The 23,454-nt window shown below is 40.2% G+C and overlaps 1 long non-coding RNA gene across 1 annotated transcript in view; it reads left to right on the top strand.

The window, feature by feature from the left end:
* LOC138837193 (uncharacterized) overlaps positions 1 to 23,454 on the top strand; it is a 99,584-nt gene that overhangs the window by 69,446 nt on the left and 6,684 nt on the right. The gene's annotated exons all lie outside the window — the stretch shown is intronic.

A 23,454-nucleotide genomic window follows, 5' to 3' on the forward strand; every position in this document is an offset into this window, starting at 1 on the left:
GCTATGTGCATATGAGCAGATAAGATGATATTAAGGGAAATGAACCCTAAGACAGGGACACAAGTATGTTTTTTCTTTCTTGTTATTGTTTCTAACGTACTTATGATGTGCAATGTGATTTTTTTTTCTTTCTGTATATGTTCCTCCCCCACGCTATAACCCCTGTTTTCATTGTATTTGAAGTTGGTACACCTACATCCTGTGTATATGTTTCTCTAATTTGGTGAGGGGAAGGGAAATACAAAATGGTTAAATAGGGATACAGGTTAACTCATTGTAGCAATGAGATGCACAAGACACTCTGTTGAAAAATGAACTTTACAATTTAGTCAGGGGGAGGGGGGAGGGGAGCGTATTTGTGGAGGTGGGAGGGAAGGGATGGTGGGAAGAGGGAACAATGCTTGTTAAGAAATGTACTCATTATTTGCTCCCATAAATGTGACACCTCTGTACAGTTTTTTTATAATAAAAATTGTATGAAAATGTTCTTATGTCTTGGTAGTGTAAAAATATCAGGAACAGAATAATGAAGGAATGTTGTAGACTGAGGTGAAGTCCATATAAAAATGTGCAAAACTGATGAGCGGTATATTGTGTTTTACATCATTTAAGTTACATTGAAAAAATAGGGAAGACCTAGAAGAATGAATTCTCTTTTTGATATCCTATCATAGTTCCTTAGCAGGATGAACTCTTTCCTCATTGTTGTAGAGGCATCATCAGATGAAAGGAACTGATTTTTTTTGTTGGCTTCCTTACATTTATTTGTCAGTTTATGAACTACTAGTTTATGTCTGAGACAAGAAGAAAAGGTCAGATAAGTTGATGCTAGATGAAATGAACCCCAAGATAAGTAGTCAAATGTTTTTTTTTCTTTCTTGCAATTGTATTTAACATATTTATAAGATGATTTCTTTGTTGCTTTGTATGTCTGTCCCCCACGGTATAATCCCTGCTTTCATTGTATTTGATGTTGTTATAATTTGTGGAGTGGAAGGGCAAAAACAAACCGTTTAAATACTGATATAGGTGGACCTATTACAACAATGAGTTGGACAAATCCTTATGTTGAAAAACGAACTTTCCAACTTTGGCAGGGTAGGGAAGGTAGAAGGATGGGAAGGGGAAACAAAGGAGGTAGCAGCAATGCTTGATAAGAAATGTACTAATTGCCTTGCCAATGTAATTTTAACTCCTCTGTACAGTATTTTCACAATAAATTTTTTTTAAAAAGAAACTAAGGGAAATTAGACACACAGGCTTTGGAAAGTGTAAGGTCTGCTCCTAGATGGCAAGCAGACTCCACCCTCCTCGCAGCAAATTTTGTACCCAGTACTTGCGTTATCTAGGCAACTGGCACAAATGGAAGAGGTCACATCTGCATCTGCTGAGGTGACATCTGAATTTGATGTGGCCACAAATTTCTCCGCCCATAACTTAGATAAGGCCCAGATGACCTTTCTCTGCTCTTTTATAGCTCTTTCTCATCTCTTTCCTTCTCTTCTCTTTCCCAGGTCTCTTCTCTTTCCTCGCTCTCTCTTTCCCACCTTTCCCAGATGCTCTCTATTCTAGCTCTTTTCTAGCTCTTTTCTAGCTCTTTTCTCTCTCTTTCTCAGCTCTTCAAGCTCTCTTTCCCAGGCCTTTCCCCACCACGTTGAGGACCAAGATGGTCTGGTGTCAGCTGGAATGATGAATAAACCTACTCCTTACCTGAATACCACGTACATGCTGCTGTTCTTCCTTAGCTAACTCTTTTTAAAATCCTAACAGAAAATGAGCATTTAGGATGAATGATATTTGATTTTACAATCAGAAAAATGTTTAAAAAATTATATAGATATAAAATACTCCAAAAGATTTATTCTATGAATCTATCCCTTGGAACAAATGATACGAAGTTGATTAATGTATTTTACGATAATACATATATTCACATACCTATTTATGTTCACATAAATTTCACTTAAACAACAATCAAATGACTATATTTCTACCTTCTAGTTGGAATATACTTAAATCTCTAAAAATGACTATGCTGCTGCTATAAACAGCAATTCCCCAATTGTCCTCCACAGAGGGCATCCACAGCGTACTTTGTGATAGGGCCAAAGCCTGAGTCAAGAAACTTCCCAATGGTGCCCAGTGGGTAAACTGTTTTGATTTGGTTTAAAGAAAACTAAAAAGAAACATTATTAATACCTTGCTCTTTCGTGATGTGGAGACCACCTATGAGAAAGAGTTCCTACCTTGCTCTTCAACACAGTTGTAATGAAAAAGGAAGGGACAAGACTGTGAACTTACGATGCACAGAGTTGAGTGCCATGCACTGGGAGTCAAGGCGGACCATTAGTCGAGAAACAAGGAGTTGCAAGTCTAACCCACAAGACACGGCAACATCAGGCAGGCCATAGGCAGTGACGGTGAATTTGTAGCCCCATTCATTATTACTGCTGTCAGAATGAAAGAGCACCATCCTTAAACGTCACGTTCTAGAGAGAAAAAAAAAAGTCATGTGGTCAACAAGATGGAAGGAGGCAACAACTCAGCAGTTAAGTATATTCTTTGTGACTCAAAAAAATCTTAAAAGCGGTCTCCATTTCTATAAGTTCAAAATGATTAAGGGAGAAATGTACACAGATGATACCAAAACACAAAACTCACAACTACATTTAGAAAGCAGAATTAGTAGAAAACTGCTGCTCAGCTTTCTAAAACTCAAGTGACTATCTGCTCAACCAGTGATCACTGGCTCAGTTCTTTGTTCTCAACCAAGACCCTTGATAGGAGAGAGAAGTAAACAGTCTGAAGCAGGCTGCAGCCCAGATATTAAACAGATCTGTCAGCCGGGCTCCTAGCTTTCACCATGGTTTAAGTCTTTCTCTTGGATCCACTGGCCCTTCTGAACTCAGAGATTAACAGCTCTTTAATTTATTCTGGACAACACTGGTATTAGCAAATTTCCTATGAAGAGCCAGATAGTTAAATTTTTAGCTTTTGTGGGCTACATAATCTCTACTGCAACTGTTCCTTTCTACAAGTAGAGTATCAAAGCAACCCTTAGAAATATGGGTGTGGTTACATTCTAGAAATGTGCCAGTATTAAGGTTTGTACTTAGAGCTTTGAGTATTTTTCAGCTATTTTGCTCATGGCTGTCATTCTACCATTCAAGCCATGTCTCCACTCTGGCTTTTTGCTGGTTGAGATAGGGCTCTCTTAGATTTGTCTACCTAGGCTAGCTTTAAATCTTATTCCTCAAATATCAACCTGCTGAGTAGCTAGGATTTTGAACAATATGACCATGAGCCACCAGAGCCTAGCTAGTCCTTCTCTTTCTACACACCATACCATTATTGCTCTAAAGTTGGAAAAAGGACAAGAATTGCTACAGAAGTACTTATTTACCTTGTTTGGGGAATATGACTTACCTTAGGCCACTTATAAGTACCAACTTTGTGTCAGTGTGTCTTCCCACCTCTAGAGTCTGTAAATTCCAGATAATCATACCTGTGAAGGCATAATCTCTATTATATTCTTTCTCTTGTTTTTGATCCACTATTGCTTGGAAGAAAAAACATGTGAGTCTTAGCGCTTTTTGGTTTCACACCTCTCATCAAATTCCACTTCAAAATAGGTTGCCCTTGGACTAACAAAGACAGATACTTCATGGCAGTTATTTTCATAGTTATGGGCAGATTTCTTGGACCATATATGTAATACCACAGGCTGTTCCTGCTGCCAGGTCTCAACATCCAGCTAGGCAGACAAATGAGTAAGAGAAAATTCCAGATATTACTACACAACCAACTGTCAAAATAAACTATCAGTGCTCTAGATCACAGGCTTTGACAGCCCTGATGAAATTTTATACAGGCTAATCTGATTTTCCTGTCTACGCAGAGATCAATAGACATCTATCACTCAGCAGAAGTGCATTAGGATTATACTTTAGGGACTCATGCTTTTATCTTTTAGCAGTGACACAACTATTTTTAAAAATAAGTATTAGTATGAATTCCACTGGAGAAAAACACTGAATTAAAAGTTTAAAGAGCTCACATTTTTACTTAGGACCTTGGCATGTCTAAGACCACTCTTTTTTTCCTCTAAAAAATAAAGTTTTCTTTTTAGCTCATGATTCTAATCCTAGTTACCCAGGAGACTGAGATCTGAGGATTGCAGTTTGAAGTCAGCTTTGTCAGGAAAGTCTTATCTGTAATTAAAAGCCAGAAATAGGTCAAGTGGTAGAATGCTAGTCTTGAGAAAAAGGGGCTAAGGGATAGTGCCCTGGCTCAGAATTCAAGCCCCAATACTGGCAAAAAAAAAAAAAAAACGATTAAGATTGGATGCTGTGGCTCAAGTGGTAGAGCACTGGCTTTGAGCTGAAAAGCTCAGGAACAGTGCCCAGGCTCAGTTTAAGCCCCACAACCAACAAAAACATCAGGGTTGGAGGCATGGATTAGTTGGTTGGTAGTGCACTACCCAATGAGCCAAAGCAACAGGTACTAAGTTTGAGTTCCAGTCTTACACCAAAAAACAAAATGAGAAAATAAAAAAGATCTGCTAAATGTACATGCCCTTTCTATTACCATCAGGCAGTTATGAAACTCAAAAAGACTGTGAACAAATCTTATATAATAAAAATTAAGTATGGGAGATAATTCTTTTAAATACTAAACCTTCTTATTTGTCTTTCCATGTACATTTTCTCTTTTAGACTTCATTTTTTTTGTGTGTGTGCCTGTCATGGGGCTTGAACTCAGGGTCTTGGTGCTCTCCCTGAGCTTTTTCATTCAAGACTAGCACTCCACCACTTGAGCCACAGCTCAAGCCTACCCCTCCTCATTAGCCCCCCTCCCCCCCCAACTGGTTATTTGGAAATAAGAATCTCACAGGCTTTCCTGCCTGCACTGGCTTCAAATTGAGATCCTCAGATCTCAACTCCTGAGTAGTTAGTATTACAGGTATGAGCTACAAGCACCTGGCTAGACAAAAGTTTCAGTCTTTATTTACATAGATTTTATGTAACTTAATATAACCTAAAATGATTGGATAAATGATTGGATAAAATGATTGGATATACAGCTTTTTGGCCTCCTTTCTTGTGCTAATGACAAATCAAGATGATATTTACTATCCCTGTTGGCAAAAATACCAATAAAGCTTCTAGAGGCAACTTATTTGTATATATCTGTAGTCCAGTAGGTTTTATATGGTAGAGTCATATCTCTCTGAAGAGAGGAAGCAAAATAGGTTCAGGGCCAACTGAAGTTACCTTGCTCAGTCCTCCTTCAGGGTCATTGTAGAGCTTCTTCAACAGCTCTGTTAAGGTACTGAACTCTCTCAAGAGAGTACATTGTGAAATGTCCAAAGAACAGAAGTCTAGGAGAAAGATGACCTAAAGGAAGATGAAGGAAGTACTCAGTATTCACTGCACATGCTGGTATTTCCACCAGCCCCCTCCTGGTTATTGAAAATAGCCACTTCTCCTTACCAGTTCATGAGCTGCCATGGAAAACACTGAATTACACAGTTTTTCTTTTTTTTTGGGGGGGGGGAGTCTGGTCGTGGGGCCTGAATTCTGGGCCTGGGCTCTGTCCCTCAGCTCTTCAGCTCAAGGCTAGCACTCTACCATTTGAGACACAGCGCCACTTCTGGCTATTTTTTTCTTTTTGCTTATGTGGTGCTGAGTAATCGAACCCATGGCCTCATGCATGCAAGGCAAGTGCTCTACCACTGAGCCACCTTCCCAGCCTTACACAGTTTTTCTACTATGTTTTTTCCACTATACTGTGACAAAAGGGATTCCAAAATCACTCTCATGCTTACCAGAAACTGTTACATATCTATCAAAACATAAAGTAGTTAATATTTTATATGGTAAAAACATCATTTACTACATTATTACCAAGGGCAAAGCTAGGGAGGGCTATAGAAGCTGACTACCAAAACAGGGAGAAGGGAACAGCAGATCACAAGAACATTAAGCATCATCCTAATGAACAATGTCAATCTAATTACCTCTGAAAGGGAAAAGCAGTGAAAACTTCAGTAGTTGGTATGAGTGATAGTTAAGTTTAAGGTGATTTTTTGTGTTGCTTTTCAATGAAGTGGAGATATCACTCTAAGTTATATCTGATCCCAGCACACAGAAGGCTGAGGAAGAACTGAGAATTCAAGCGCAGTCTGGGTAGACAGCAAGTTCAAGGCCAGTATGGGCTACACAGTGAAAACTTATCTAAAAAGAAGTGGTGCTGCCTGTAGTCCTAGCTACTTGGGAGGACTCCAGTTTAAGGTCAGCCTAGACAAGAAGTTTCAGAGAACTCATCTTGAGCAACCACATTTCAACCAATAAAAATCTGAACATATGATTATATATTTGTAGTTCCAGATATTTGGGAAGTACAAATAGGAAAATTGCCGTCCAAGCTGGCACAGACATAAATGTAATACTCTATTTGAAAAATAAGTTAAGTAAAAAAAGGGGTGTGGCTGACTTATACATGCTTAGCAAACACAAAGCCCTGAATTCAAATACCAGTACTGTGAAGGAGTGAAAGAGAAAGGGAGAGGGGAAGGGAAAAGGAAAAGGGGAAAAGAAAAGGGAGGGGGGAAGGAAAAGGGAAAAATAAGAAAAAATGACCAAATGAGTCAGCTCTTACCCTTCCCTTTCCTTTAGTTTACAATGTGTCCATGAATCAAGGGTTCTGATCTAAAGCCAAGGCCTAAGTGGCCTGATCCAGAACTCTAAGCATTTTGTCATAATTGCTGAGACCAAATTTGGCAGAAGTGAACAGTCAATTTCTCACCATCTGTTGGATTTCATACAATTTTCGGTCGATTTACAGGAAACAAGTATCAATATTTTCAGTGACTTATAAAAGTCATAGATTTTAAAGGCTCAATACTTTCTTTTCTGGGTGATGATTAACAGAGATGGAAGACTCCCGTGACATGGAATAATATCATTTAAGAGTGCTGTATGATTGCAAAGAGAATGACTAGGCAGTAGAATGACCAAATTCTAAATAAAAACACTAGTGCTAATGGCTCATAACTGTAATCCTAGCTACTCAGCAGGCTAAGATCTGAGGATCAAAGTTTGAAGGCAGCCCAGGCAGGAAAGTCCATGAGACTCTATCTCTAGCTAACAAGCAAAAAGCCAGAAGTGGAACTGTGTCAAGTGTCAGAGTCCTCATCTTGAGCAAAAAAGCTAAGGGAAAGTGCCTAGGCCCTAAGTTCAAGTACTGGCACCTCCCTCCCCCCACAAAAAAAGAAAAAAGAAAAGAAGGCTAGGCACTGGTGACTAATGCATGTAATCCTAGATACTCAGGAGACTGAGATATGAGGACTGGGGTTCTATGCCAACTTGACTCTCATCTCCAATTAACCAGCAAAAGACCTGGAAGGGGTGCTGTGGCTCAAGTAGAGCACTAGCCTTAGGTAATAAAGCTCAGCAATCAGGCCCTAGGTTCAAGACCCAGAAATGGCACAAAAAAAGACAAAAATAAGCTGAACAAGGTGGTGACACAGGCTTGTAATTTCAGCACTTGAGAGGCTGAGGCAAGAGAGTCACAAGTTCAGGACATTCATCAGCTACATAGTGAGATATGGTCTCAACAAAACAAAACCTTCCAAATAACAAAAACAAAAGCAGAAATAACTATAGATCTGAACTGAAATAAGCCATATACATCCTTGATGCATGAGTTATAATTATCTGTTTTCATGGATTGTGTATTGATACTCACATTTTTCTATAAGGTCCACAGTAAGATCTTTGGCTCCAGATCTTTGCTCTTCAGTTGCAGATAGCACCAGGAGAACAGGCTACTTTGCACAGATCAGAACAGAAAAAAGAGCACAGAGCCAACTTCCCCTGGTGCCTCACTGAGCATCATCAGCTCACACTACAAAGAAACAGACAAACAGGAAATGTCCAAATAAGGTGTTCCCCGAACTTGGGCAGGAAATATCTCTATAGAAGCAGCGGTCACTGGCAAAGCAAAAACAAAAAAATACTATGTGTATGGGGCAAAGTTATGAAAGAGCTTTCAATCCAGAATTGAACCAAGAAAAATGGTGTTAGGAAAACTTCCCTATTGCTCTGCAGTTTTGTGGAACCTATAAATATTCTTTTTGCTCCACAAGACATCTTCTGCATCCCAAGACGCCCACCCTATTGTTCATCTCTTTCTTGTAATGAATCTTCTGTCTCTGGGCCCTTCTCCTGAGTCTTCAATCAAATCTCTCGCTAGCAGAGTTGAAAAGAAGGTGTGAGTTTGATCAAGGTACATTGCATGAGTTTTATTTTGTTTTGTTTTTGTCAGTCATAGGGCCTGCACTCTGGGCCTGGGCGCTGTTCCTCAGCTCTTCAGCTCAAGGCTAGCTCTCTACTTCTTGTGCCACAACGCCACATCTGGCTTTTTCTGCTTATGTGGTGCTGAGGAATCAAATCCAGGGCCTCATGCATGCAACGCAAGCACTCTACCACTGAGCCACCTTCCCAGCCCCCACATTGTATGAGTATATGGACATGTCAAAATAAATCTACCATGTACCATAAATTGATAATAAAATATGGAAAAAATAAAGATAATCCATCATTGAAGGACAATAGGAAAATCACATTTTCGAGCAATTCATTTGAAAATGAAAATATAAATTCAAACATCAAAAATTGTTATGCTATAGTCATGTGACCTCTTTATTAGGTTTAAACAACAATAACAACAACAAAAACAGCATTGCTTGTGATATCACTGATATTGTGTGACTGGGGGCAGTGATCTCACTAAATGTTAGCTCTTCATTTTTGGAAAAGCATGTCTAATTTCAGGCTAAAGACCAGTGTCAAGGTACTTGAAGAACTAGGAGCTACATATTGTTTTTAAATGGTAAATATATATCACTAAAAAGAACAGAAGCATTTATTTGTTCTTTTGGTGGCAGTTCTGGAGCATGAGCTAAAGACCTGAGTGCTGTCCCTCAGCTTTTTTGCTTGAGGCTACTACTGCTCTATTACTTGAACCACATCTCCAATTCTGGCGTTTCTGGGGAGTGGGGGGAAAAGATGTGGTTAATTGGAGATAAAAAAATTATTATATTCTGGGCTGGGAAGGTGGCTCAGTGGTAGAGCGCTTGCCTTGCATGCATGAGTCCCTGGGTTCGATTCCTCAGCACCACATAAGCAAAAAGGAAAAAGCCAGGAGTGGCACTGTGGCTCAAGTGGTAGAGCGCTAGTCTTCAGTTGAAGAGCTGAGGGACAGCACCCAGGCCCAGAGTTCAGGCCCCACGACCGGATCCAAAAAAAAAAAATTATTATATTCTTTCCTGCCCAGACTGGCTTGGATCTCAGCTATCTGATTAGCTGTAATCTAGCACCTTGGTGAAACCTTTAATTTTTTTAAAAATTTTTACTTTTGCCAGTCCTGGGGCTTGAACTCAGGACCTGGGCACTGTCACACAGCTTCTTTTGCTCATGGCTAGCACTCTACCACTTGAGCCACACCACCATTTCTGGATTTTTCTATATATGTGGTAATGAGGAATCAAATGGCAGGCTTCCTGGGTGCTAGGCAAGCACTCTAGCACAAAGCCACATTCCCAGCCCAACCTTTAATTTTTAAAAGCGTAATTTACAAAGGATTGAAATTGGACCACTGTGTGGAATCTCTCTATAAGGAGGATGTTTTTAGAAAACATAATATTTTAAGTTAGGAGAATTGACTAAATGACTACAGAATTTATAATTTCTAAATGAAAGAAGTAGCCAAGTAGCTTGTAATCTTCCTACCATTGAAAATGCTTAGAGATGTCTGTTGAAGATGAACCTGTATACTAATGAGCCCAAACTTTAGAAATGTCCATTCAATTTGTGTCTGATTTTTTGTGTACCTGAAAAAAAAATTGTGCCTATATGTTGGAAGGGAAGATGGGATTTTCTCACTTTTTTATTTTATTTTAAAAACCTACTTGAAAATAATTCATGATCTTTTTGTAACTCTTTGTCATCTTTGTTCTTTGGACTTTCTCTGAAGGGGCATCTAACCTCCATAGGGTCTGTCACATAAGAATTATGAAGTTGGAACTGGGAAGGTGGATCAGTGGTAGAGTGCTTGCCTTGCATGCTTGAGGCCCTCAGTTCGATTCCTCAGCACCACATAAGCAGAAAAATCTGGAAGTAGGGCTGAGACTCAAGTGGTAGAGTGCTAGTCTACAGCTGAAGAGCTGAGGGACAGCACCCAGACCAGAGTTCAGGCCCTATGAACGACATACAAAAAAAAATAAAGAAGAAGAAGAAGAAGAATTGTAAGTAGCCGGGCATCAGTGGCTCAGGCCTATAATCCTAGATACTGAGGAGGCTGAGATCTGAAGATCGCAATTCAAAGCCAGCCTGGGCAGAAAAGTCGTTAGACTCTTATCTCCAATAAATCACCAGAAAACCAGAAGTGGCATGCCACGCCTACCCCAGTAGAGTCTGCTTAGCATGGGAAACCATCTATCAGACCATGATAGGGGCCTCGAGACCTATCTCTGAGTTTTGGGACTTCACCGAAGTCTACCTCAGAGAATGGGGCTTTACAGAAACCTATCTCCAAGTTTTGTGACTTCACCGAAGTCTACCTCGGAGAATAGGGCTTCTAAGAGGCCTACTCCTGGGAAAAGGCTGGCAAAACCCCTGGAAAAGATGTGTTTCTGCCTATCTTTTCCTCATAAGAGTGCCTATTAATCTTTTACTGTTTCTACTGCTCATTGTACTTACTCATTGTCAACGTTCCCTTATTCAAAGCTCTTAAGAGTGTTTGACGACTCCAATATCTGATGAGTGTCTTAAAAATATGACTAACTCACCAGAGTTAAGTGCTACCCTGAAACCCCTCTTATGGAGGCTAGTAGACAAGCCATAAGCAAATATAAAAGTATTGGGGGTTTCACAAAGTCACTTCAGCAGAAGGAATTGTAAGAAATTTACAAGAATCTGTAGGCTCAGCTAGAACAGAAAGAATGTATGGCAATTGCTGAGATAACTACTTAGGAGAAAGAACTTCCTCATTTACTAAGAGACTTGCCAAATCTAAGTCTCCTTGGTGTTTACTATTAAAGAAGAAACAGGAAAGATCTTAATGGGACAGTTAAGGCCTCTATAGAAAAAAGTAGTGGTTAATTGGTGACAATCATCGAAACCCATTGTATTTCTTAAAAATAGAGGTAAAGCCGGAAACAAGTGCCTATCAGGCGACCAGTTGGTGACCACCCAAGGATGAAGCCCTGCAGCAAGGTTGTGTAACCTTTTGCCCTTTCAGGCAACCAGCTGGTGACCGCCCAAGAATGAAGCCCTGCAGCAAGATTATGTAACCTTTTGCCCTTTCTTATGGAGACTTTTTGCTATAAAAGTTTGTTATCCTCTGCATTAAATCGCACTCAGCACTCAGCATCCACTCCTAATGTGTGTGAGATGTCTGTTTGCCATCTCCCCATCCTATTCCAGGTTCCTCCCCTAGGTATCCTCCGTCGTCCCGACAGAACCCGGTCCGCGGCAGTGGCACTGTGGCTCCAGTGGTAGTGCTCCCCTTGAGCTGAAGATCACAGGGACAGTGCCCAAGCCCAGAGTTCAAGCCCCACGACCAACAAAAAAGAAAAAGAAGAAGAAGAAGAACTATGAAGTGCCAAATGCTGGTGGCTTACACCTATAACCCTACCTACTCAGGAGGCTGAGATCTGAGAATTGTGGTTCAAAGCCAGCCCAGGCAGGAAAGGCTGTGAGACTCTTATCTCCAATAAACCACCAGAAAACCAGAAGTGGCACTGTGGCTCACATGTTAGAGTGCTAGCCTTGAGTTGAAGAGCTGAGGGACAGCACCCAAGCCCAGAGTTCAAGCCCCACAACCAACAAAACAAAACAAAAAACTATGAAATATGTTAATATTAGCACTATCTGTAATTAATTCCTCTAAACTAGAATCAACCCATATGCCTCTCCAAGTTAAGCAGATAATTATGGTATGCCATAAAGAGACTATTGTGGTACACCAGTGAATACAAGTGACAACACATGAATGAAACTCCAAAACATTGTTAAACAAATCAAATATTTCACAGAAGATTGTATGCTATCAAGGTGAAAAAAAAAAAAAACCAAGCAATAACCAACACATTGTACAGGGATAACTAGAAAGGAAAACAAGGAACCTGTGAACACACACTTAAGAATGATACTACAGAGAGTTGTTTTCACTTATTGTCCCTCCATATCTATTATTTTGTATGTGAACCACATTTTGAAATAGTCCCTTCATGCTGTGGCTTTGCTTTTCCTTCAGTCCCATTCTACTGTCTCTATTGGATCACTCCCCAGTTACCACTTGGAGAGCAAAGCCCCTCCACTGAAACTCAGGCTCTGCAAACTCTGGCCCTCTTTAAGTTCTTTCCCTTTCTCTGCCAGAATTTCTTCCTGATACTCCTTCCTACTGTCCTGGTTACCTTCCTTGTAGATTTGCTCAAGATGCCCATGACTGATGTGAGGCAGTCCCCAATCATGACTTCCTGTTCGTTACTGGTTACAAATCTTTAGCCACAATTTCTTTCTTTCTTTTTTTTGGTTCTGGTTGTGGGGCTTGAACTCTCGGCCTGGGCGCTATCCCTCAACTCTGCAGCTCAATTTAGCCACAATTTCTATCTTGAGAGTGCAACTAGGTCTTACCACCTTAAGGCCAATAAAACCATGAATACGTCATGTTCAGAATCTACCCATTATCATCCCCTTTTTAGTAACCTGTTCCTTCCCATTTATCACAGGCCCATTGTAGGTGTACCTCCCTCCATTTGAAATGTCTCTAACTTCCTCTTTGCTTGTTTAAGCCTATTCAAAGTCCTTCCCTGAGCTCAGCAATTCTTTTCCAAAATGCTTTTCCCTAGTTGCATTCCCTCTCCCTAGACCTGTGCTCATCCTTTGACAGCCTGAATTATGTACAAAACTATGTAATCACACATTTGTTTGGGTTCCTCTATCATTGTATCCTCTGCATCTAACGTGGGGCCTCAAACACAACAGGCATTGGGTAGGCATTGTTGAACTAACAGACATGAGCAAAAAGCTCAGACTTGGTGTAATTTAGACCATTTTTACTTTTTTTTCTCCTAATGTAACTCTATCTCCCTCCCTATAACCATAAATGCTTGCTTTTACAAGAAGATAATTCAGTGGCTGCAATAATCTCTGGCCTAGAAAGTTTAATTGTATATGCAATGTCCTCTGTATCACAGATGAGAGAAAGGGAAGAAAGGTCAAGTACTTGATGTCCCAGTGGTAAGGGATTATGGGAAACTCTCTTGGACAGTCAGTGAGATTTCAGAGTTGAATGGCCCAGTTGAAGAGCCAGGTTTCAGTTTTGTTCCAGCATGTTGAGCTCCTGTTTCTATCAACTTGTGAGAACCCTGAAGTTTTCACCCAGTGGCTTTGACTGAGAATGGTAAGAGTTGAAGAAGTTTTTAGAGATTGAAGAATATGCAGGATTTAGATGTGCTACAAGAGAAAGTGAAATTATAGAAAATGGCAGAAATAAAAATGGAGATCAGAATGATCCGTGCTGAACTGGAAAGACAGCACATATCAATGATCTTGTAGTGAGAATTTTAAGGAGGACACAGAGATGGGCAGAATAGTCTAGACATATGAGAGAAAACTTATGTGATGGCAAAAACAATACTACAAAAGTTAAGACTGTAGCCAGGTATGGTAGATCATGCTATAATCGCAGCTGTAGTTCAAGGAACACTCAGAAAAAAGTTCACTACATCTTACCTTAAAGGATAGCTTGGGGTGTACCTCTTGCCACTATAGTTACTTTGGAGACCAGCACCAGGAGGATCTCAGTCCAGACCATGCAAAAACTGAGACACTATCCTCAAAATGACAGGAGTAAAAAGGGCTAGGAGGCACAGCTCAGGTGGTAGAGCACTTGCTTAGCAGGAATGAGGCAGTGATTTCAAACTCAGTACCATCAATCCCACCCACCCTCCAAAAAACCCCTACAATAAATGTCTTATCAAATACTCTTAAAGAAGCATGAGGTAAAGAATGGAGAAGAAAACAGGATGTACCTCTCGAGCAGCCACACAAAGGAGGGTATTCATGACAGCTAGGACTTCACCAATGTTCATGCCAGCAAGGTCACTTTTCTCAGGTATAAGTATAAGGCCACCTGGATCTTTATCACTGAAAGGACACAAACTCACACCTGTTTGTAGGAAGAGGCTTTTCCTGGTCAGGTTCAAATAAAGAACACAGAGAGGTGTCAGCATCAGTTCTATGAAATAGAGGGGTCTGGGTCAGGAAGACAAATAGTAGTTACAACTAGGACTATGCCACTGTCTGTCCATATATCCTTCCAAAAGCATAGGCACATAAATTACCTTGATATCAGTGTTCAATATATCTGATATCATGACTGGTAACTCAACAATCCAGGCTAACAATCCCTGTATCTTCAAATGTTCTTCATGCAACACCTCCAGGACCTATCATCATCTTCGTTAACTGATTCTGAAAGCATTTTATACAAATAGCCCTAAATCTGTCATCCAGACCAGATAGTCCAACTTGTAAGCAGATGCTCAGTTCCCTCCCTCTTTCAAGAGTCTGTGCCTCCATTAAGGAACTCTACAGTCCCATCTGCTTTTCTGATGGGACTGTAAGTCTCCATATACTCTCTTCCTGGAATGTTTCTTTCTACACATTACTACTCTGCATTTTCAGTTGTTGTAATGGAAGACTGAGGACCCCAAACTTTTTTGGTTTTAGTTTTTGTCTTTGATATTTAATTAGAGACTGAAGGTCTGAAGAAGTTTTCACTGGGTTCAATACTACCTTGTCTTATAAAGGCCTTGGATTAAGGTCTTGAGAAGAGTATCAGTCTATCACTATTTTAGTCATTCTCATGCCTAGTAGGAACTCGAGAAACTCTCTAAATTCTGGGTAGAAGAAGCACTACTCCAAAAGCACAGAAGGAAGGACTAATTAAAGAAAAATAACTACAGAGGTTAGAATTATTCAATAATCGAGGAGAATCAAACTTACCTAAAATATGTGCACAGTGAATGGAATGTGAGCTGCAGGGACTGCTTATGATCTTTCTCAGTGATATTCTTCTAGAAAGCCAGGAAAAGGACATTTAGAAAATTTACTTCATGACACTCCACAGACATATGGTACCATGAAATAACATCACATACTTGTCCCAAGTATGAGAAGAGCAGATTCAGCAGACCACTTTGTGGCAGTGAACTAAACCCTTGTCCAGTATCAGGAGAGGGAAGAACCTACTACTTAAACAAAACTGGCAGATAAGTTTAGATTATGCCCAAAAGTAATATCTGCAAGTTTTCCTTCTGGAAGGTTTGACCCAATAGTTGAAGAAGCTGACTTCTAAAAGATATGCACTATCAGATGAAGAGACAAAGGCAGGGATAGAGAATTTTTTTGTGAGATTTCTGTTGCTTAAACAATGTTAAAGATTTCCCTTTATAATGTAGATTTACAGACTATGCTTACAAACATAGGATTCAGGCCTCCAGACAGGGTTATGGAGTTAATTTTGAAGAAACTTACTGTTTTAAAATAAATGTACCAAATAGTTAATGCTGTGCAAGGCATTTGACGGAGGGTTCAAGAAGACCCAACAGGAAGGCTGGGAAGGTGGCTAAGTGGTAGTAGAGTGCTTCCCTTGTATGCATGAGGCCATGGGTTCAATTCCTCATCACCAATACACAGAAAAAGCCAGAAATGGGTGTGGCTCAAGTGGTAGAGCGCTAGCCTTGAGCTGAAGAGCTGAGGGACAGTGCACAGGCCCAGAGTTCAGGACCCACGACCAACCAAAGACAAAAAAAAAAAAGAAGACCCAACATGACAGAGACAGTAAGGGAGACAGGGGCGTGGGTCACATGAACATAAGGATGCTGGACAAAGAATGGCTTAGTCAGGTAAAATATTAGTGAAGTTCAATTCATTAGAATAAGAAGGAAAACAAAAACCTTCACCATAGCTTTCTGAAGGGATGATAAAAACAAATGACACAGGGTTGTTCTATTAATAGTCACTAGTGTTATTCAAGAAGCCATATGCCCTCTACTTTTTTGTGTAGGATGAAGTAAAAATTAGTCAATCAGCTACCTGGTGAATGCAAAGAATTGGGACAATATTCCATTTGCTAACAGAGTACTTGTAAATACTTAAAGCACCCTTCTACTCCACTACTTAGTCTGAGTAACATGACAGTATCTAAAAACTGAGCAATAAAAAAAACTGGAGAAACAACACTTGGTAATATTGTTTTACATCTATATTTTGAAGTATTAATGAATAAAATGGTCATATACTTTCTCTAAAATAATACTGGGAAGGAGGGAGAAGAGTAGGTGAGGTATATTATAAATGAAACAAGATAAGCTTATTATCATTGAAGGTAAGTAATGAGTAAACTTGGGGGTGAGACAACTATCTACTTTTTTTTTTTTGGCGCTCATGGGGCCTGAACTCTGGGCCTGGGTGCTGTCCCTCAGCTCTTCAACTCAAGGCTAGTACCCTACCACTTGAGGCACAGTGCCACTTCTGGCTTTTTCTGCTTATGTGGTGCAGAGAAATTGAAACCAGGGCCTCATGCATGCAAGGATACCACTCTACCACTGAGCTACCTTCCCAGCCCTCCTCCTCTTTCTTTTTTGTCTGTCATGGGGCTTGAACTCTGGGCCTGGGCACTGTCCCTCCACTCTTCATCTAAAGGCTAGTGCTCTACCACGTGAGCCACCGTGCCACTTCCAATTTTCTGGTGGTTTATTGGAGATAAATGTCTCATGGCCTTTCCTGCCTGGGCTGGCTTTGAACCGCGGTCCTCAGATCTCCACCTCCTCAGTAGCTAGGATTACAGGAGTGAGCCACTAGCGCCTGGCCAACTTTACTTATGCATTTGTTTAAAATTTTCTCATAATTTGTTTGTAAGCAAGTCATAAAGCTGGAGATTAAACTGTGACTTGTGACAAAAAAGCTTATACAATACAGATTGGAAATGAGCACAGGGTCATGTCCTTTGAAAGCTATTTTGACCTTCTTTATCTCTTCTCACGAATTTTAATTTGAAGTCTATTTTATCTGATATTAGGATTGCAACTCCCGCCTGTTTATGAGGGCCGTTTGCTTGGTAGATTTGTTCCAGCCTTTAACATTGAAAATGTGTTTGTTTTTACGGGCAAGATGTGACTCCTGCAGGCAGCAGATAGAAGGGTCTTGTTTTTTAATCCAACTAGGCAGTCTATGTCGCTTAATTGGAGAGTTCAGTCCGTTAACCTTAAGAGATAGGACTGAGAGGTATTTGGGAGTTCCTGCCATGTTATCCACCTTCTTGGGGGCTGCGAAAAATGCTACCAGCACAACTATGTTTATTGCAGCATTATTTACCATAGCTAAGATATGGAACCAACCCAGATGCCCCTCAGTAGATGAATGGATCACGAAAATGTGGTATATATACACAATGGAATTCTATGCCTCCATCAGAAAGAATGACTTTCCCCATTTATTAGGAAATGGAAAGGTTTGGAAAAAATTATATTAAGTGAACTAAGCCAGGCCCAAAGAAACATAGGTCCCATGGTTTCCCTTATTTGCAATATCTAGTATAGGTATGAGTCAAGCGGAAAAGGTCAGATAATGTGATGTTAGGAAAATGAACCCTTAAATATGTATTTTAATGTTTTCGTTTCTTTCATGCATGTGTTTCTAATGCATTTATAAGATTATTTCTTTGTTGCTTTGTATGTCCCTCCCCCACAGTGTAACCCCCGCTTTCACTTTATTTGATGTCAGTATAACATGTGGAGGAGATGGGGACAAACAAGTCGTTTAAGGATTCAGGTGGACCTGTTGCAACAATGAGAAGTACAAATGTCATGTCAAAACCAGCTTTACAATGTCGGTGTGGGGGAGGGAGGGGGGTATGATTGTGTGGGGGGGAGGGGGGTGGCTGGGAAGGGAGGTGAAAGGTAAACAAAGGAGGAGGCTGCAATGCTTGGTAAGAAATGTATGCATTATCCTGCCCATGTAATTGTAACCCCTCTGTACAGTATGTTCTCAAATAAAATAAAATAAAATTAAAAAAAAAAAGAAAGCAAAATGAGAGTAAAAAAAAAAAAAAAAAAAAAAAAAAGAAGTCCTTCTAAGCCAGGCACTGGTGGCTTACACCTATAATCGTTGGAGGCTGTGATTTGAGGACCGCAATTCAAAGCCAGTCCAAGCAGGAAAGTCCATGAGAGAGCCCCACAACTGACAGAAAAAAAGCAGATTTATGTATCATATTGAACTAATGGTTTATATAATGACATATATAAAAATGTAAGCCATCAGGCCAAAGAATGAATAAAGGCAGTTTTTGTTATAGAATAGATTGCATGCACAATATTAAGGAAATAATAACAAGTTGCTGCCATTTACTTAATATCAGTAAGATAACAGGAATAACGTAAAACACAGAGAATCTCCCTGGTTAGGCTGACATTTGTGTATAATCCTAGATATTCTGAATGCATATCTGAGAACTGATGTGTGAAGCAAGGCTGGACAGAAAGTTCATAAGACTCTCATCTCCAATTAACCAGCAATAATCCAGAAACGGAACTTTGGCTCAAGTAGTAGAATGCCAGCTTTGAGTGCAAAATGTCAAAGGAGAGTGCAAGTCCCTTAATGCAAATGCCAGAAATGGCATAAAGAATAAAAAGCAAAACATTAAACACATGGAAACACAAAAAGACAAAAGTTATGCAAATTTAAATGCTACATTGAGAGATGGATCACACCAAATACAAGAAATGACATTTAGACATTTTCACTCAGTTGAAAAATAAACCAGGATAAGGTGGAATATATACAAAATGGAATTTTACTTATCTATTAGAAAGGATGATATTGCATCATTTTAAGAAATGGTAAGACCTGGTGAAAACTAGATTAAGTTAAGCCAAAAGAAACTAAGAATGTGTGTTTTCTCTCACCTGAGGAAGACAGAATTAATCTATAAATATACAATAGACAATTGGGTAAACTTGGTGCACATAATTGTAAGGAGTGAAATATGATAGATTCATATTAGAAATTAAATTATATAATTTATTAGGAAAACTAACTTATAGTCCAATAAAATAAACACCAGGAATCGAGTAATCATATGTGGAAGTGAAATCAAGAGCAGAAAGGCAAACTAATGAAGACATAAAAGGTGTAGAAATAGGGTCTGGGAAGGTGGTTCAGTGGTGGAGTACTTGCCTTGCATTCATGAAGCCCTGGGTTCGATTCCTTAGCAGTACATTAGCAGAAAAAAAAAAGAAAATGGCGCTGTGGCTCGAGTGGTAGAGCAGGTGCTTTGAGCTGAAGGGCTGAGGGACAGCACCTAGGCCTAGAATTCAGGCCCATAAATAACAAAAATGGTGGAGAAATAGGTATGAAATCAAATTTCCAATTAAAATTAATGATTTTAAATATGCATTTAATTTTACATGTATTTATTGTTTATAACTCTAATCTTTTGGTACCTCTTGCCTTTTGTGCTTTTAGGTTATCTTAAAATCTCTTTATTGTGTGGACAATGCATAGACCATGATACTCCTACCTATGTCTCTTGTGTTGCTGAGATTAATGGCATGAGTCACCATGCTTCACTTATTTGTGCAGATTGGGACTTGTAAACTTTTGTCCAGATTATGTCCAAAGTGTGATACTCTTGATCTCTGATTTCTGATAGTGATCATAGATGTGAGCTGGTACATAAGGCCATTCATAATCCTTTATCCCACTTTGAAGACATGAAGTTTAATTTTCCAAATGACATACAAGATGACAAACAGAAAAATAATCCCTTAGTTCTGGTAAAGATGAGCTACTAATGAGAAACAAAATTACTTTCTAAAATATTTGACTATTGTAATTATATTTTCAATCTTACCCTACATTTAATATTTATGCCAGTGATTAAACTCAAATTGCAGGCATGCAACTGTGGTTTGCACCTGTAATCCGAGTTACTTAGGGTGCAGAGACCCCAGGATCATGGTTCAAAGCCTGCAAGGGCAGGAAAGACTGTGTGACTCTTATCTCCAAAATTAATCACAGAAAAACACCTGAAGTGTCACTGTGGATCAAGTGTCAAGCCAAAAGATCCTAGAGACATTGACTAGACCCAGAGTTCAACCCCCAAGACTGGCACAAAGAGACTATTATTGCCTTTAACCATTCATTTGGATCACCTATAGAGAGGGCAGGCTATTGAAGGTCACATAGTTAACTGAAGAAGTAGAATTTGAGAGGATCACAATTCAGAATCAGTCTGGGAAGGGAGGTAATAAGATTTCCATATCTCCCTAAAGCCAGGCAGGTTGAAATGCATTCTGTGATCCCAGCTAATTGGCAGACCAAGGTAAGAATGAGCTTAGCCTAGTCTCTGTTTTGCCATCAACAAAACTGATAATGTATGAGCAAAGTCAGTAAATAAAAAAGATTGTTGATGTGTCCTTATTTGTAGAATATCTGTCTAACAAACAACATATCTAAATTAAAATTAAAAGAGAAAGGAAGAAAGAAAGAAAGAAAGAAAGAAAGAAAGAAAGAAAGAAAGAAAGAAAGAAAGAAAGAAAGAAAGAAGGAAAGAAGTGAAGGAGATAAGGAAGGAAAGAAGGAAGGAAGAAAGAAAGAAAGAAAAAAGAAGGAAGGAAGTAAAGGAGATAAGGAAGGAGGGAAGAAAGAAGGAAGAAGGGAGAAAGAGAGAGAGAGTGGTAAAAAGAAATATAAAAAACATATAGTCAGCATGTGATAGACGTTAATAGTGACACTATACCATGTTAGATATAATTGTCATTATTTATTTCTAGGAGCAGCCTAGATAAAACAAGAGCAGATTTCAGCCAAGGATACATACATGTGTTCACCACTAACGAACTGTTATTGATGCCTCCTCCTGGACCAGAGGACATCTAAATAAACAAAAATAAAGCCTAAATAAACCAATAACATACATACTTTGATAAAACACAGGACTGGCTTAAAGTGTTGGACCAACAGGATTGCATATCTAGGAGGTATGGTAAAGTGTGTGGGAGACCAGCATTCTGATGATCTTGCAATGATGAAACTGCCTAACCACACAGCTCCTGGGCATATCACTGCTGAAACAAATATTCAGTCAGAGGTTAACAAAAGTAAGATTTACAATGAAACAGACATTCTGACCAAAGGTATTTTTACCTGATTCATTGTATTTCTTACAGTCTCCAGTTATATATCACACATACAACGTTCCTAATTCCCTTCTGCTTCATTATTGTCTTTCCTTGTTTTGGTTTTGTTTTCAGAAATACACAGGGCATATCTTATATTTTTGTATTTTAGCCTTCAGAAGGTCTATAGTTAAATATCCTTAAGTTCCTTTTGTTAGAAAATGAAAGACACATTGGGTGGTTCTTCACCTGTTATAATTATATAACTATATAATTATATAATAATACTTTTTTATTTCTAACATTTTAGCTGTATAATCCCAATTCATTTTTTCCCAAAGGGAACCTTAGTGGAAGGAAGAATCTGAAAGTTCATTCTGTGTAGCGACCAGCGAGGAAAAACGACCACCACACCAGGAGTCTTCTCAGATCACGCTTTATTGGAGAGCCTTTTAGTTGTAGGAGACCTTGGGCGCGAGAGAGCGTGCACCCGAAACATGGCCACTTATATAGGGAATAGGAACACGGGTCTTTCTATTGTTGGTCGCCTGCCTTTCACCGTCACCAGGTGTCATGGGATTGGCTGGGGACTCTACCTGGCTCGCGCACGCGCACAGCCCAGGCGTCCCGCCAAGCACCGTCTGGGGTGGTTACCTCAAAGCTGCAAGGGAGTGGGCGGAGTCTCGCCTTGGCTCCCTACAGTTCCCCCTTCTTTGTTTTTTGGCAACAGGTAAGAGTAGAGGTTGGGCCTCTGTCTAAGACATTAATGAGAGGACCTTCCACTGGCCTTCGCCTGAGGGGCGCCTTCCCCAGTGATGACCAGGCCCGTACGATGCCTTTTTTGCAGAGGTGGGATCTTGGGCATCAACCCACTTGCAACCCAGCATGCTCTTCTTGAGGAGATGAGAACCATCTCCTCAAGTGCAGTGCACTTGCCTTGCACCCTGTCCCAAATTGCAAATTGCATACCTGTCCCGGTGCAATGGGATCCCCTGATCCCTCGGGGTGCTAAGGCTATGCAGAATGGTAAGGCTTAACTGCCTCTTAGGGCCGACAGCCAAATCTGGGGTGAGGATCCACTCTCCAAAGCGGCTAATGCTTGCAAGATAACAACCTTGTCCCTTCTGGTTTGGGCTCGAAGGCGACAGACCAACCATAGGCAGACCACGCATCCTCCCAAGCAGCAGGCTAAAAGCATTCCGACTCCCACCCGCTCTTTGGAAAAGGACACCGCAGAGGCAATCCAGTCAGTAAATTGTAGCAGCCCACAGCATCATTGGTTTAGCTATCACAGGGATTGCTATTAGCACTGTTGCTAACAGCAGGAAGATCAGCTGCATCTTCAAGAGGGGGTTCTGCTGCAGTCTCCACCGGCCTGGTCAGTCTCGTTGGCACCCAGTGAGGTACTTCTTGACTCTGTGGAAAAACACAAACAGCTCCCCTGGATCTCGTTATTACCGGATCCGGTCCATACCATTTATTATTAATAACATCCTTCCACATAACCATGTCTTTAGTATCCATGGAGTCTCTTGTCATATGCCGATCTGCGGCAGACTGATCGTTGTCATTTAGAATTAAAAAATTAAGGGTAAAGAGTGGGAGAGAAAGTCTTTCCCTGGGGGACGCTGACTCAGCAATTCCCCCCTTTTGCTTTTGAAGCATTTCTTTTATGCTTCGATTAGCTCTTTCCACTATACCTTGTCCTTGAGGATTGTAGGGCAATCCGGTGGTGTGGGCAACCTGCATTTGTGCGCAAAAGGCGCGAAAACCATGGGAAGTATAAGCAGGGCCATTATCCGTCTTAAGTCTAAGGGGCTTTCCCCAAGCTGCCCAAGCTTCTAAGCAGTGTATTCTGACATGAGACACCTTTTCTCCTGCCAAAGGTGTGGCATGAATGACACCAAAAAAGGTGTCCACAGACACATGTAAATATTTCAACTTACCAAATTCCATCAGATGAGTAACATCCATCTGCCATAGGGCGTTTGGTCTCAACCCCCTGGGGTTTACCCCCACATGGGGAGGATGAAGAAAGGTAACACAAGATTTACAGGCTTTAACAATATCTCTTGCCACATGCCTGGACAAATTATATCTTTTCCTAAGGGTATTAGCAGGTATATGATACAATTTATAAAAGTCTTTTGCCAATTCTACAGGATCAGCAGCGACCAGAGCCACAGCCCGAGTTGCCTGGT

This window comes from Dipodomys merriami, unplaced genomic scaffold (genome assembly GCF_024711535.1).
Source record: "Dipodomys merriami isolate MVZ:Mamm:240054 unplaced genomic scaffold, mDipMer1.0.p SCAF_266, whole genome shotgun sequence".
In the NCBI taxonomy this organism is placed as follows: Eukaryota; Metazoa; Chordata; class Mammalia; order Rodentia; family Heteromyidae; genus Dipodomys; species Dipodomys merriami.